The sequence below is a fragment of the Wyeomyia smithii genome, chromosome 3 (genome assembly GCF_029784165.1).
Source record: "Wyeomyia smithii strain HCP4-BCI-WySm-NY-G18 chromosome 3, ASM2978416v1, whole genome shotgun sequence".
NCBI classification, from domain to species: Eukaryota; Metazoa; Arthropoda; class Insecta; order Diptera; family Culicidae; genus Wyeomyia; species Wyeomyia smithii.
Window position 1 is genome coordinate 32,281,830 of NC_073696.1, and position 14,808 is coordinate 32,296,637.

Consider the following 14,808-nt stretch of genomic DNA (forward strand, 5'->3'; position numbering starts at 1 on the left):
GATTTTTTTTCTATCTATGCTGGCACCCTCTACATTATTTATTTACTAAATGTAGGGTAAGGAACGGCTTAAGCAGTGGCGCCTATTTTAATCAGTCGAAGTAAACTGGCCTCAAACTCTTGAATTTTGATCAATAACGACAAATTCAAATATGGAAACGAAAACTTTGATTGTTTAGCTATCTTACGAATATAAGAAATACCATTAATCACAAAGAAATCTTTGAACAAACTTCATTCGAAACAAATCGACCTATATTGCAGCCATTCAGGAGCCACTTCGGGTGCTGAAAAAACTGATGGAAGCTGCTTAAAACTGGTTCGGGGTGATTGAAATAGCGTCCCTCGATTGGTAACTTTCATTGATTATTGTTAAAGTTTGCTAACTTAATTTTACAATCTGAAAACAAGTTCTGGCAGAGAAAAAGATAGAGAACTGATTGATATACTTCTGTTTTAATACACAGGCGGTTCCTAAAGCTGCTTAGAATATGTTCCCTACCTATCTAATAAATATTTGTTATAGCGGTCTTGAGCAATGAAGTTAATTTGCTACACTTCCAACAGCAAGTCACCCTGCGAAAGTGAGACGTAGTCATACGTCAGAAGAAAATTTTGCTTCAACCTTATCACTTGCGATCACTCTGGAATGCAACAGTGCAAGTTATGTAACAAACAGCTTTATGTAGTTCTACGTCAATCTTGCGTCAACGTTTCGATTTTTTTCGCAATAACCACTGCATTATAACTAGATTCAGTGGTAAATCGCGGCAAAAAAGTTGAAAATTCGCGGGTGGCAAAATAGAAAATATTCGAATTTTGCAGTAGTTTCGCGGCACCGTTTAGAATTAGAAAATACTGAATGAAGTGATTTTTTCTCTGGTAAAAACAAGAAACAACTGTTTCATTTAATTTAATGTATGGTAATTTAACCGCACAATCCATAATTATTGCATTACTAACCAAAAGCACGTGCTGTGTCAAATTATTTTCAGTTATATTGTGGTGTCGTTAGGCACGTATTATCCAAGTTATACTGGCTCACGCTGCGTTCCGTATCTACTGAGTCTCCGGAAATCGATAAATATTCAATTGCCAACCGGGAAAATACAGGAAAACGTCCGCGATTCGAATACCTGCCAACATTTTAATACCAATCTCACTGTCGATTATTTCAAAAATGCTGGCTTGTAGGCCTCCCTCATTCATCTTGCAACTTGGATTTTATGGCTGCACTCTCAGGAATTCTATCATTGCCATCTAGGTGCCCATTAATCTTTAGCTTTGTCCTTGTTGCAGGTTTTCATGAATTTCGTAGCTTGCAAATCGAAATGTTTCATGATTGTCATAGAATGTTTCTGTTTTCTATTATTTTCGCAGCATTTCGCGGGTTTTTGTGAATTTCGCGGTCGAAGCTAGATTTCGCAGAATTTGCGGATCCCGCGAAATCGCGATTCACCACTGTCCCTAATTATAACGGTGCAAAAATTACTTCAGATATGAGCATTCAATTTTGGTTGCGTTTGAAACACATTTTCAGTACATTAAAGGCAGACAGTGTCTATGTTGAAAAATTGCATGAAAAATTCTAAAAGTCTAGATTTGAGCTCAAATAACTCAACCCGTTCCACTGTTATTGATACAAATACGTATATATTAAAAAATCTCTGATTATCCCCTTTTCAAAACTGTTAAAATATTGAAAATTAGTCAAGAAATGACTGAGTTAAAAAAATTGTATGCCTGAAGTCCAAAAACCGTATTTTGACCATAGCTTCAAATTTTAGAGGTGTTTGGAAAATTTCTAGTGAGAGCGAATGTTACACTCAACAAGACCTACAACCTACACTAGGTCACTTAAGAAGTACTTGCATTTTTTCATTCAGAAGGCTAGAGTGATCCCTCCGCTATCAACTTGTGCAAATAACGTGTCTTGAAAGGTGTTTAATATGTTGTGGTGATTGAATGAAAGTGATCGATCAGAAAATCGATGAAAGCAGACAGTACCTTTTGAAATGTTTCTCTAGATTTATAATATATTCAGTTTGCATTTAGTGTTCAATAACTTGAAAATAATCTGAATGTCATGAAATGTGCGGGACACGATCTTTAATAAATAAAGCCAGTTCATCTGCTTTGCTGACGACGTGGACCTATTCGGAAGGACGCTCCAGGCGGTTGCTTAACAATACATCAAGCTGAAACGTGAAGCAGAAAAGGTTGGATTGAAAGTGAATACGTAAAGGACTAAGTCTGCTATCTGTATCTGAAATCCCAGAACGCCTGCTACGGACTCCACAAGACGTTGACAAGACGTCGCCCCGTAGCAAGTACACTATACCTAAGACGCTCATAAGACCGGTAGTCCTCTACGGACACGAGACATGGACAATGCTCGAGGAGGACTTGCAAGCACCAGGACCATCTTTGGCGGTGTATATGAGGATGGCGTATTGAGGCGGAGAATGAACCACGAGCTGACGCAACTCTACAGCCTACAGTATCCAGAAAATCGCTAAAGCTGGAAGTGTACAATAGGCGGGGCGTGTTGTAAAAATACCGGACAATAATCCCGCAAAAATGGTATTCGTCTCGAATCCGGCCGGTACAAGACGTAGAGGCGCGCCACGAGCTAAGTGGTTGGACCAAGTAGAGCAAGATCTCGAAAATGAAGGGCGCTCAAGAAACTGAAAATCCGCCTAGTTGTAGTAACATAATACGCATTTTAAGAGGACAGATTGTCTTCACACTTTCCACGGCAAGCAATCCTCCTGAAGTAAGACGTAGCGCTACGTAAAAAATAGTTTGCCTAGACCTGATCACTTGCGACCACTCTCGAATGCAAAAAATGCAAGTAATGTAACAAACAGCTTTATGTAGTTCTAAATCAACCTTGCTGTTCTGATTTTTCATGCTTCACGATGCATTTTATACACTCGAATTTAAATTTAAATTTCTGATACGAATATACGGTGCGTTTGAAAGCCATTTTTAGTACTCTACAGTTATTATTTTGACGTTTTTTGAGTGATTTACATATTCTGAAAGATGGTGGCGAACCAGCCTGTGGCTGAAAGCCACCTTAAAAAAGTTATAAAAAAAATATTCTGAAGAACATGATTTTCATTAATTTTTGGTTCATATTTCTCTTCTAAACTCTTAAACCGGCAAACCATAATAAAATTCATTACATATGGGATTGAAAAAAGGCCAGTTTTAAAGTGATTTTTTCTTACGTCGAGTGGTAAAAAACGAGGATCATGTAGGGCTCCCTCATGAAAGCTTGCATTAAACTACGTATGCATGGGTGCTGCTGTTTCCATCGTAAAAGGAGTAAATGCATTGAAAATAAATTTCTATTTTTTCTTCTTCTTAATGTTAGCCCTCTAGTGCCCAAGTTAATTTCTAGGCGGGCTTCGGTAAAATCACTATGAATCATTATAAACGCTTTTTAGGAGGTATTAATTTAAGCTTTTTAGAAGTTTAACTGAAGGCGGCATTGGGCTTTAGAGGGTTAAATGAAATAAATGGAATTGATTATCGATAGTTTTTACCTTTGGTTTATTATTGATTCTCACTATTTTTAGTTTAATTTACATTTGCTAGATTTAATCTTTCAATTCTTTATTCTTGGCTTTCTTCTCATTTTACCAATCCTCTATACAATAAATGAAACATAGTACAGTGCTTTTTCGCTTTTATCAACAGTCGTTTTTATCACTACTTGCCAAATTCACGCTCGATTTTCTCACGTTTTTTTTTCGTTTTTATCACGCTTTAAAAAAAAACTATAAATCAAGAATAATGTACTTTCAGTTGCAGAAAATGTATTCGAAACATCATTTTCACTTGTGCCTTGTGTCCTTACATGTGTATAGTCTTATGAACTCAATTAATTTGATCAATTTTCTGAGGTAACCATGTGTCATATCTGTTACAAATAAATTGTGTCATAATTTTGAGAAAAATAAAATACGTATTTTATTGACTTTGAAAAAAAAATTACGTATTATTCGAGCAGTTGAGAAAGAAGATCTGTTAACAACTCAAATAGCCCTACAGATTGGTCCTCGTAGATCGTAGACTCGTAGAATTAACAAACAAGGATTTAATTTATTTAATAAACAAGGATTAGACTCTGCTAGCTATGTTAAGAATGAGTACAAATCATATTGATATTGCATGTATAATAGCCGTGAGAAAGTCCACGAAAATTCAATGAAGAAAAATACAGTAAAGTTCTTTTTTACACGATTTTACGTACCGTGCAGAAAAAACATGTAAAGAAATCGCGTTATTTGGAAAAACGTCGTAAAATAAAAAAAACGCGTTATTTTGAAAAACGTTGTAAAAAAGAACCGTGTAAAATAAAACCGTGTAAAAATGAAACTGTGTAAAAAACAGCCTACTATAGTCTGTTACCGTTACTGTTACTCACTGTCACAATTTTACGCGAAAACGAAAAATCGTGCAAAAAAAAAACGCGTTATTTGAGAAAACGATGTAAAAAAAATCGCGTTATTTGGAAAATCGTCGTAAAAAGAACCGCGTAAAATAAACCCGTGTAAAAAAACCGTGTAAAAAAAGACTTTACTGTATCATCAACTAACCTTTTCTTGTTTATTCATTTGTATCTTGAACTTATATTCCATTTGACTATGTAAGTGCATCATTTTACTCAAAATATCATAAATTTCAATTGAATCCAACACAAAAAATTCAATTTTTATCATTTCGCTAAATTCTTTTTTTTGACCGTGATAAAATCGAAAAAGCACTGTATAATCATTAAATACGGGTCAACTTATTTGATGTAGATGTGTTAAATGATTTGAAAGTCTGGAAAAAAAATCTTTTTATTATTTCAAAAATGACTACAGAATGTACTGGATGCACTGAAGCATTCTTTAAAAAATCGTTGAATGATCGGTAGAGCTAGCATTATCTAGGTCCGGAAACTAAGGTTGTTGCCGAAATTAAAGACAACTGCAACTGTCTGTTTTTCATAATGCCACTGCCAGACAGTGGGATTTAAAAATAGGTTACCCACACAATACACAAATTCATTTTCGGGTATTCTCCTATTTCTGCCAGATAAATACCGAACATCGACAGAAGTATAAGAAAAAAATATGAAAATGTACACACAAATATCAAAATGAAACCTTGAAATAAGATAAAAAAGCAATACATTTTCCTAGTAACGTGAATGAATTCTAGTTTAAAGAAATGCAATTTTTTTCGATTTAAGGTACTTTCATTCTATTAGTTTTATTTCTCTAAACCATAGTGACCAGACGTCCCGCGTTTTAATAAAATGTCCTGCTTAGAAATACGCAAATACGCAAAAAAAGTTTATTAACCACCTCCCTTCCAATTAACAATTTTGCTGGTTTTCTGGTTAAATTCAGTTTAATTTAACGGTTGTTCCTCCATGACTTAACTATTTATGTTTATTTATTTAGATACTGCATTTTAGGTTTGTTTTACAGCGTTTTAGTGTGTAGCTGTAGCTGTGTCTAGCTGTGTTAGTGCTCTTGAAGTTTTCTTGCTCAAAATTTCAGTTTCGTGTTTGAAATTGGAAGTTATTTGTTGTAAAATACCCAAAAAAAAACAACAAATTTGATTGTTAAACATAAAAAAATTAGCGAGGGCTACCCTGATATTGCCGATACAGTCCAGCTCCAAAATGGAACGATCGTTAGTATTATGCAGATGTACTAAAAGCGTGATTTTCTCTCACCAGCTAAGCTACAGAGGCGTTCTTCAAAGACAAGTAACCGAATTGACAGCGCTGTCGTGGAGAGGTATGTAAAAAAGATCTCAAGGGCAGAGTAGTAATTAAGAAGCCATGGTTGTCCACAAAAAATTTCGAAAACAAAGAAAAATTGAAATGGGCCCTGGATCACATTTTATGGACCAGTGGATGACTGGAATAAAGTGATTTGCTCAGACGAGACGAAAGTAATTCTTTCTGGGTCTGATGGCATAACAAGGAAATGGCGGCGAACCGGTGAAAAAGGAGTGTTTGCGACCTACAGTCGAAGCATGGCCGTGGTGAGTTACTTAACCAACTTTGATTTTTCAATCAACTGAGAATGAATTCGATTTTTTTCTACAGGTAGAGTCATGATGTGGGGATCAACGGCTACATCCGGCGTTGAAGAGCTTGGGTTCAGCAATGGAACCATGACCAAGGAGATTTATTCAGGCACTAGCTGACCCGGCAAACTTCGTCCCGCCTATTTTAGTGTTTAATTTAATAATTTTAAACATTTCAAATTTATTGATTCCTTGCGATTGGATTATATCGTTTAAAAATGATTGGTTTTATCGGAATGGCAACATCCTCAACTTTTGGTTTTTGTACATGACCTCTATTCCGAATATATATTGGGTGCATTTCAGTTATTTTCGTTATTTTCCAGAAACTGAAAGTGGTCATCTTCTGATTCAAAATGGTGTCCAGGGTCAATGCTTGGCTTCTTTACATCATTTCGATTACGGACATATCCATATGTAGTAGTATTCGGTTATTTGCGGATGTTTTCCAGAAGTTGTCATTTCAATTCAAACTGTTGTCTAAGATCAATTTATAGCTATTTGCATCATCCGGTGATCCGGAACCGTAAGTCGCCATCTTGGATTTTAAAATGGCATTTGGAGACAATTTCTGGCCCCTGAGCGTCATTCTGGTTTGAGAAACACCCATATTGGGTGTTATTTGGTCATTTTCGGCTGTTTTCCAGAAACCGGATGTCACCATCTTCGAATTCAAAATGGTGTCTGTGGTCGATTCTAGCTCCTGTGTATCATTCTGGTTCCGAAGATACTCATTTTGTATGGAAATCGGCCATTTTTGGTTGTTTTTTAGAAACCGGAAGTTACCATCTTACAATTCATAATGGTGCCTGAGGTCAATTTTCAGCTTAATTCTCGTTCCAGAGATACTCATATTGGGTGGTATTTGGTCACTTTGGGCTGTTTTCCGGACACCGGAAGTCGCCATCTTGGATTTCAAAACAATTTCGGCCCTCCATGCGTCAATCTGGTTAAAGAAACGCTCATATTGAGTGGTATTTGATCATTTTAGGCTGTTTTCCAGACACCGGAAGTCGCCATCTTACAATTCAAAATGTTGTCTGAGGTCGATTTGTGGCTTCAGTGCATCATAACAATCCCGGAAATACCCATATGGCGTCGTACACAAATTACGTAACGCTAAAAACCTAGATTTCAGACCCCCTCCCCCTCTATGTAACGATAAGTAACGTTAGATATGACTCCCCCCCCCTAAAGTTACGTAACGCTGGACAACCTGTCCCCCCTCCAAATTTGCAATTTTGAGCAAACATCTCAGTTACGTAACGGGCTCAACTACCCCCCCCCCTCCTCCCCCCTATGTAACAATAAGTAACGCAGACTTATCCCCTCTCCCCCCCCCCCTTCATAAGTTACGTAATTTGTGTACGACGCCTATTGGGTGGTATTTGGTCACTTGTCGCTTTTTTTCAGAAACCGGAAGTCGCCATTTTGGATATCAGAATGGCATAAGGAGACAATTTTTGGCCTCTGAGCGTCATTCTGGTTGAAATGTTCTGGTTCTGGTCTGAGGTCGAATTGTGGCTTCAGTGCATCATAACAATCCCGGAAATATCCATATTGGGTGGTATTTGGTCATTTTCGGCTGTTTTCCAGATACCGGAAATCGCCATCTTACAATTCAAATTGTTGTTTGAGGTCGATTTGTGGCTTCAGTGTATCATAACAATCCCAGAAATACCCATATTGGGTGGTATTTGGTCATTTGCCGCTGATTTTCAGAAACCGGAAGTCGCCATCTTGGATTTCACATTGGCATTAGGAGACAATTTTTGGCCTCTGAGCGTCATTCTGGTTGAAGAAAGATTGGGTGGTATTTGGTCATTTTCGGCTGTTTTCCAGACACCGGAAATCGCCATCTTACAATTCGAAATGTTGTCTGAGGTCGATTTGTGGCTTCAGTGCACCATAACAATTCCGGAAATACCCATGTTTGGTGGTATATGGCCATTTGCCGCTATTTTTCAGAAACGGGAAGTCGCCATCTTGGATTTCGAAATGGTATTTGGAGACATGCCAGAAGAAGGAAGGGTGTCGAAACATTATGGACATGTTTGTTACACCTAAAAACATTCACCTGCTAAATTTGGTTATATTTGCTTGATTGGTTCTCGAGCTGTGTGTAATTTGAGTTTCATTTGTATGGGACCCCTCCCTTATAGAAGAGAGAGGGGTGTCAAACCGTTATATTTGTTACCCCTAAAAACAATCACCTGCCAAATTTGGTTCCATTTAGTTGGTTAGTTCTCGAGATAAGCAGAAGTTTGTGTTTCATTTGATATGAAGTCCTCCCTCACAGAAGAGGGAGGGGAGTCGAACCACTATGGACATACTTGTTACCTCTAAAAACATTCACATACCAAATTTGGTTGTATTTGGTTGATTGGTTCTCGAGATGTGCAGAAATTTGTGTTTCATTTGTATGGGACCCCTCCCTTCCAGAAGAGGGAAGGGTATCGAATCAGCATGGACATATTTGTTACTCCTAAAAACATTCACTTGCCAAATTTGGTTCCATTTGGTTGATTAGTTTTCGAGATGTGCAGAAATTTGTGTTTCATTTGTATGGGGGGGGGGTCTCGAACTATCTTAGTCACCTTTCCCGGCCCCTAAAACCCCTATATACAAAATTTCACGCCGATTGGTTCGGTAGTTTCCAAGCCTATATGAATCAGACAGACAGACAGACAGACAGACAGAGCTGCATTTTTATCGGAATATATATAGTTTGCTTGTCTTTCAGTCACGCGCACGACAAACAAAAGTTTTTGTGGGTAGCAACGCAAACACTTCTGTTCTGACTACAAGTTTGCTTTTAGTCCTCCACTCACCTCCTCTCACCTGGTATGAAGCCAGTCGTAAGGAAATCAAAGCTAACTGCGTCTTAACTAATATTCGGCACACGTGTTGAATTAGCACATGGCTATAGGTCCTGATGCAGGTGCATCGGCAAAAACCGCCAAAAACGTTATAAAGGGCGGAAGGCAGTTTAAAATGGAAGAAAGACATAGTATCAAAGATATCAGCATGTAAATGAAATCTAAGGTTAGCCAAGCCACTGTCAGTTGATTATGAACGTTACTTTATAGTTACAAGTCCAATAAGTTCTGTACTTTCATGGCATTATCATCAAAATTAGGTTGTCAAGTGATGGAATAAGGCAGTACCTGTTATAGTTCATTGAGGATAGACTATGAAATAGTCTATTTAAAAGGAATTATAAACCTTTTTGCTCGAGAAAATAAGCAGTTTGGTTTTTTTAAAGTGTGTAGCAATTTTTATATGCATTGGAATTGTAATTTTTCAATAGTACAGTCATTCGATAGCAAGAAGTTGTTTGTTTATTAAAAATATCAATTACGACCGAAGACATTAGTAACGAACATTTATAAAAAAAGGAAAAAACCGGCTGCAACTCGCCAAAGCCATTTTATGCAAAACATCATATCGAGTTTCAAGTTTAGCTTATGGCGCGTGACAATCCGCACTTGAAATCTATCCAACTTTCTCCCTATTACTCAAAGCTCTAACAAAATTTACAAAAATGTTCTCAAGAAGTGGTACTCAAAGATAAAGCAATACAATTTTTTCTCGATATTTTAAAAAATAGAAAAGACATTTAACCTACATAAGACATGCTGCACATATTGTACCCCAAATTAATTCTTTAAGTATACTACGACGTTCAAGATGTACGGAGAAAGGGATAATTATTTTGCTGATACGTGAAAATTTTAGCTGTTTCAAAAAAGCTTAGAGTATAAGATAAACCCATTTCCGACGAGTGACTTTCAAACTTTGATTCATGTTCAACTATTATACTTGAAAAATTTCACGATGAAATTATTCAGTAAGGTACAGATTGATCTTTAATTTGCCATACAGTTTGTGTTAATTATGTTTATATTTGATGAGTAATAGGAGTTTGAAGTTCATTTATTGAGGTAAAAACTGATTTCTCTGCGCCGGGATCGGGTTAAGCTATTGACTATTATTTTTGAACATTATGTAAAATCTGATCAACAGTTTTGATTTAAGATATTTTGATATATCGACATAAAAGTTTCAAAATTTTAAAAATTAAACATAGGTTTATCTACTATCCTGCAAATGCGCTGCAGTAAGCCAACTTTTTTATTTTACATGAAATAATATTTGTTTGCTCATGAAGCAGAAGACGAATGAAATAAACAAAGGTGGTGGTGATGGGATGAGGATTGTTATGTTGTCACGCAACACTATAAAAGGTTTCTGTGATGGAACGCAGATGACAGATGTTTCATGCGCGTCATTTATCATGTGTGAAGGTATATCGGAGTATTAGAGAGGGATTTGAACTACCCATCAATGATTTAAAGAGGGCAGTACTTCGTTGTTCCAAGCTTTGCTATGCTTAATAACGAATTGCAGAGACAAACTTTTGCATGTGTGAATATTTTTTTGAGCAATCCAGCATTTTTTCATGAGCAATGGTTTTTGTAAATTGTTTATTTTTTTTTTTTTTTCAATCACATTCCTTTTTAGTTATTTTGTAAGTTTAGTTTGAATATAACATATGTAACATCGATCAGTTGAGAAAATGAACTATTATTATTCAAGTTATGTAATTTGAAAAAAAAAAATCGTTAGAAAACAATTTTTCGAAAATAATCAAATAATGGAGAAAAAGTCTTTAGATATTAGAGAAAACAGCTGTGCAGTGGATCCGTATAAGAAGCGAGATCCAGATTCGTTTTCGAGTAAGCAATCAATCCACGATCTACTGAACGAAGGATTTATCGCAGTTAAGATAATTAATTAAGTTTTACACCAGCGCTGGCCATCTGCATCGAATTGTCGATAGTGTCATAGTGTTACATCTTGAACTTCAACTCGATATTTCAAAAAAAAAAATTTTCATTTTAGATTAAATACCAACTTTTAATAGTTTAAAACGCATTTGAAAGTGGCTAGCCACTACGAGCCAACTAGTATGTTTAGATTTTGAAACGAAAACTACCAGTGTCTGCACAAATCCTAAGTTGGTGCGCAGATATACGTTTCAACAAGCCGTAGATCCTGAGCACACCTCAAAGCTGGTTTCGCAGTGTTCAAGGAAAATCGTATCAATGTTACGAAGTGGACAGCACAGTCTCCCGACCTCTGCTCAATTATGAAAATTAAGATCCAGTGGCAAAAACCAATAAGCATCCAGCAATTGCGGCAGGTAATCTCAGCTGAATGGGAAAAAAATCGTCCCGGAAATATCTGCAAGTTTTTGAGTCGATACCACGATGAAGCCGAACAGTTATTGAAGCCAAAATTGATCACACGAAAAACTAAAACTATGTGAGCTAGAGAGGTGGATATACTTTTTTTTGCGTTTTTTTTTTTCAAACATCCTGCTCAAATGCAACAAAATTTTTTTTTTTATTTTTTATTTTGAACTCGTTTGAATTTGCTTCGTTTTCACATAAATCATAGTCAACAGAACATCAATTAGCCGTTTTTGAATTTTCTGGTGGGTTTTTCAGAAGAAATTTAATTTTTCACGGAGGGCTTATCCACCCTCAGTGAAAAATTAAATTTCTTCTGAAAAACCCACCAGAAAATTTAAAAACGGCTAATTGATGTCCTGTTGACTATGATTTATGTGAAAACTTTTTCTGCAACGTGTACGTCTCGTAAAATGTCCTGTGTCAAAGTGTCCCGCGGTTTAATCAAATTAAATTACCAGATGTCACATACATTAATTGAGATTGTACATTAAAATCAACTTTTGAAACTATTCAGATATATCTTATGACCATTTCGAAGAATGGAAATAATTCCCCCCCCCCCCCTGCTGATCTCAAATTGAATTAGTGTTCCGCCGTTGGAGCTCTAACGATTTGGTCACTTTACCTCAATATGTTTTATGAGTTTTAGAATCCTAATCTTTTAGAAAATTCAGACTGTTAGCTTCTGACAAATTTTGGCATTTTTTCTATCCTCCCAAAGCCCTGCATTGTTAGGTTCTAGTTATAAGCACCTTGAAAATTTCTTGAAAATTATTTACTGTTCATGTCCGGTTAAGTTAAAATAAGGATGTCGTATTTACTTTTAGGTCCTCGATATATTCTTAGGTTTTTTACTGTCATCGCACTGTAATTTATAGATGTACGTTCAACGTTAATTTAACTCTTCAATTTCGTTCGATTTTTCGTTTACAACAAATCAACTAAATTTTATAGCAAATGACTTGGAGTTGATTGATTTTTCCCATTAAAAATAGATTAATATTTTCCCCTTTATTTTACTAACATTCCGCGAATACATTTCTCCATCCTTACATTTCTTAGATAAATTTATGAAATGTATAAAGCAAATAGCTTCTTTTTTTCCGTTGAACGAAAAATTCAACGAAATATTTTTGTCAGAAATCTAACCAATTTTGTACAACGTAATATGCTAAAAAAATTCTGACCCATTTTTCGCAGAAATTTACTCACATGCAAAAGATTTAGCAGAACTTATAAACCAATGTTTTGAATTTTATGCTCTATTATTTTTTTTTCTTTTTTGAACTTGTAACATATTTCATCATTCTAAAATGACGGCCACACGTAAACAAAATCGAAAAGCTGCACGTTAAAACATTCTATAGATGTTAGTGATCAGAACGCTTTTTCAAACTGCAGTTTCATCTTGCTTTAGCATTATGCCAGCTCCAAAACGTCCGACAATGTGCTGACTTTGGAACTGTTTCGTTACCAGACGATAAAGTTTTCACACTAAAAGTTCACACATGCTTGCACCAAATCATAAATAGTATATCCATATGAGCGTTGTCGGCCCTTGTATCCGCCGAGACACTGCGAACTTTTTGTCATATATTTATAGCTCCACACCTTAGTTCCGGTAACACCTGTTTCACTGCCCGGATGTCTATAGCAATTCTTCTTTTTTCTCTGTTTCTTCTTCTTTTCAGTTTTTGAGATGAGCCAAAAAACTTTTCCACCATGCACTAGTCATGCAACTTTACTCCACTGTTAACCACAACTGCACTCAGGAGCAAATCCCAGAGGTTGATCCGACCCGTGCGGCACACCAGACGATAATGACTCGCTCAAGAATTGCAACAGTCGCGCGTAGGGTTGACAATATCCTTTCAGCGTTCAACCGACCCACGAACCAACCACCGCCCATCGTATCGTCTCCATCGTCAGCCTTAATGCGTTCACTCAATTGACTGTTTGTGTAATGATTATCATAATAAAAAGTAATCAAATTGAGTGTCGTACAATTCGGCTGTTAACTCACTAACACATGCCCGGCTCAGTTCCGCGCTGGGCTCGCGTCACGGACACTTGAAATATGCCACAAATGTACCGGAACCCGTTTCCACGGCAGCTTCACACCACCCAGCCTGCGGACGGCACTCTGGGGAACGTTGCGAGAGATTATTTTCCACAAACCACCCGACGGGATTTCCAATTTCGGCACGATTCGGCATACGTTAGATCGATCAGGTACGCTTCTACAGCGGATGAAACTAAACCGATGGAGTCGACAACGTGAAAGGGACTGTTTCACCGTCCAATCAAAATCCAATATTCATAGGAAGCGGTTCTTCCATTTCTACCAGCGGAAGAAATCGGATGCTATCGAGGACCAAAATGAGCTGTGACGAACGGAAAAGGATTTTCTCCCGCTCCTGCTGCATGGGGTGGGTGGTATGTGACGCGGAAGACGAAATTTTCGTCTGCTGCTTTTCCCCCGTACACTCGCTGGTGAGTGTTGGTGATGATGGCACGATGATGTTATCCTTGTTTAGCCACTTTATGTTGTTGTTACGATGATAGAGATGTTCTTTTTATTGCTCTCGGTTGGTCTCTGTCTCGCGCAGCGCACCAAACCGTCCAATGGACAATAAAAGCGACTCGAGTAGGGTGTGAAAAGTGATTCCCGTAATGGGTGTTGTACTGCCTATTCTACTAAATGCTAGCGCTCTCGGCGCGGTCGATTCTGCTGGGAGTCGTTTCGGTTTCGATGTTCTGCCGTTTGATACAGTTTTAATCAGTGTTGATAGTTTGACCCGGATAATGGAGAAGACATGATTCCGTTTATTTTGGTTATACGAGTACGTGGGACGGATTAGGCTTGTAGTGATTCTGCTGGCTTTAAGGGTTTGATGTTGGGTGCTACTTTTTGATATCCTTTTTTTAAGTAAGTGAGAGCGGTGCCACATAGGTTTTTGTTGAATACTACTTGTTTATTATTCCTGATTTTTATCCAATTTTCACAGAAACACAATTCCATAAAATTAAAAAAAAGACGTTGAAAATGGTATGGCTATCGCACCGAGAAATCGAATAATCGTTAAACCAGACTATGAAAACCACAATAAATGCTCCGCTATGGACGTCGAAAAATCAGTTTTGAATTTTTCGTGAATTATTCGGAAGGAAAGTTTGAATTGTTGACGTACAAAATAATGTCAGAATTTTATAGCAATTTTTCTACGGATTAATTTTTCGACCTGCAAATTAAAAATATCAGTGTCGTCAATTTTTCCCATTTGCTCGGACATCACCAGACGACATTCATTGTGAAATATTTCTTAGTCCCAGTAAGTCCGTTTTTCGATACTCAGGTCTCGACGTTTCATGCATTTCTAAGACATTTGATATCGACGTTTTTTCTCGATGTTGACAATTTCATGAATACTTGAGGCACGCGTTTCTTA

At 37.0% G+C, this 14,808-nt stretch overlaps 1 protein-coding gene across 3 annotated transcripts in view; it reads right to left on the bottom strand.

Annotated features, from left to right (window-relative positions):
- Nucleotides 1–13,628, bottom strand: part of LOC129732106 (short stature homeobox protein-like) — a 49,803-nt gene extending 36,175 nt beyond the window's left edge. Inside the window, exon 1 of one of the 3 annotated variants that reach the window (XM_055692622.1) lies at nt 12,971–13,628. The gene's annotated coding sequence lies outside the window, so the exon portion shown is untranslated. Of the gene's footprint in view, nt 1–12,571; nt 12,665–12,833 lie in introns of those variants that run through there. The other 2 variants (XM_055692621.1, XM_055692623.1) reach the window with 2 other exon arrangements.
- Between the last annotated feature and the right edge of the window lie 1,180 nt (nt 13,629–14,808).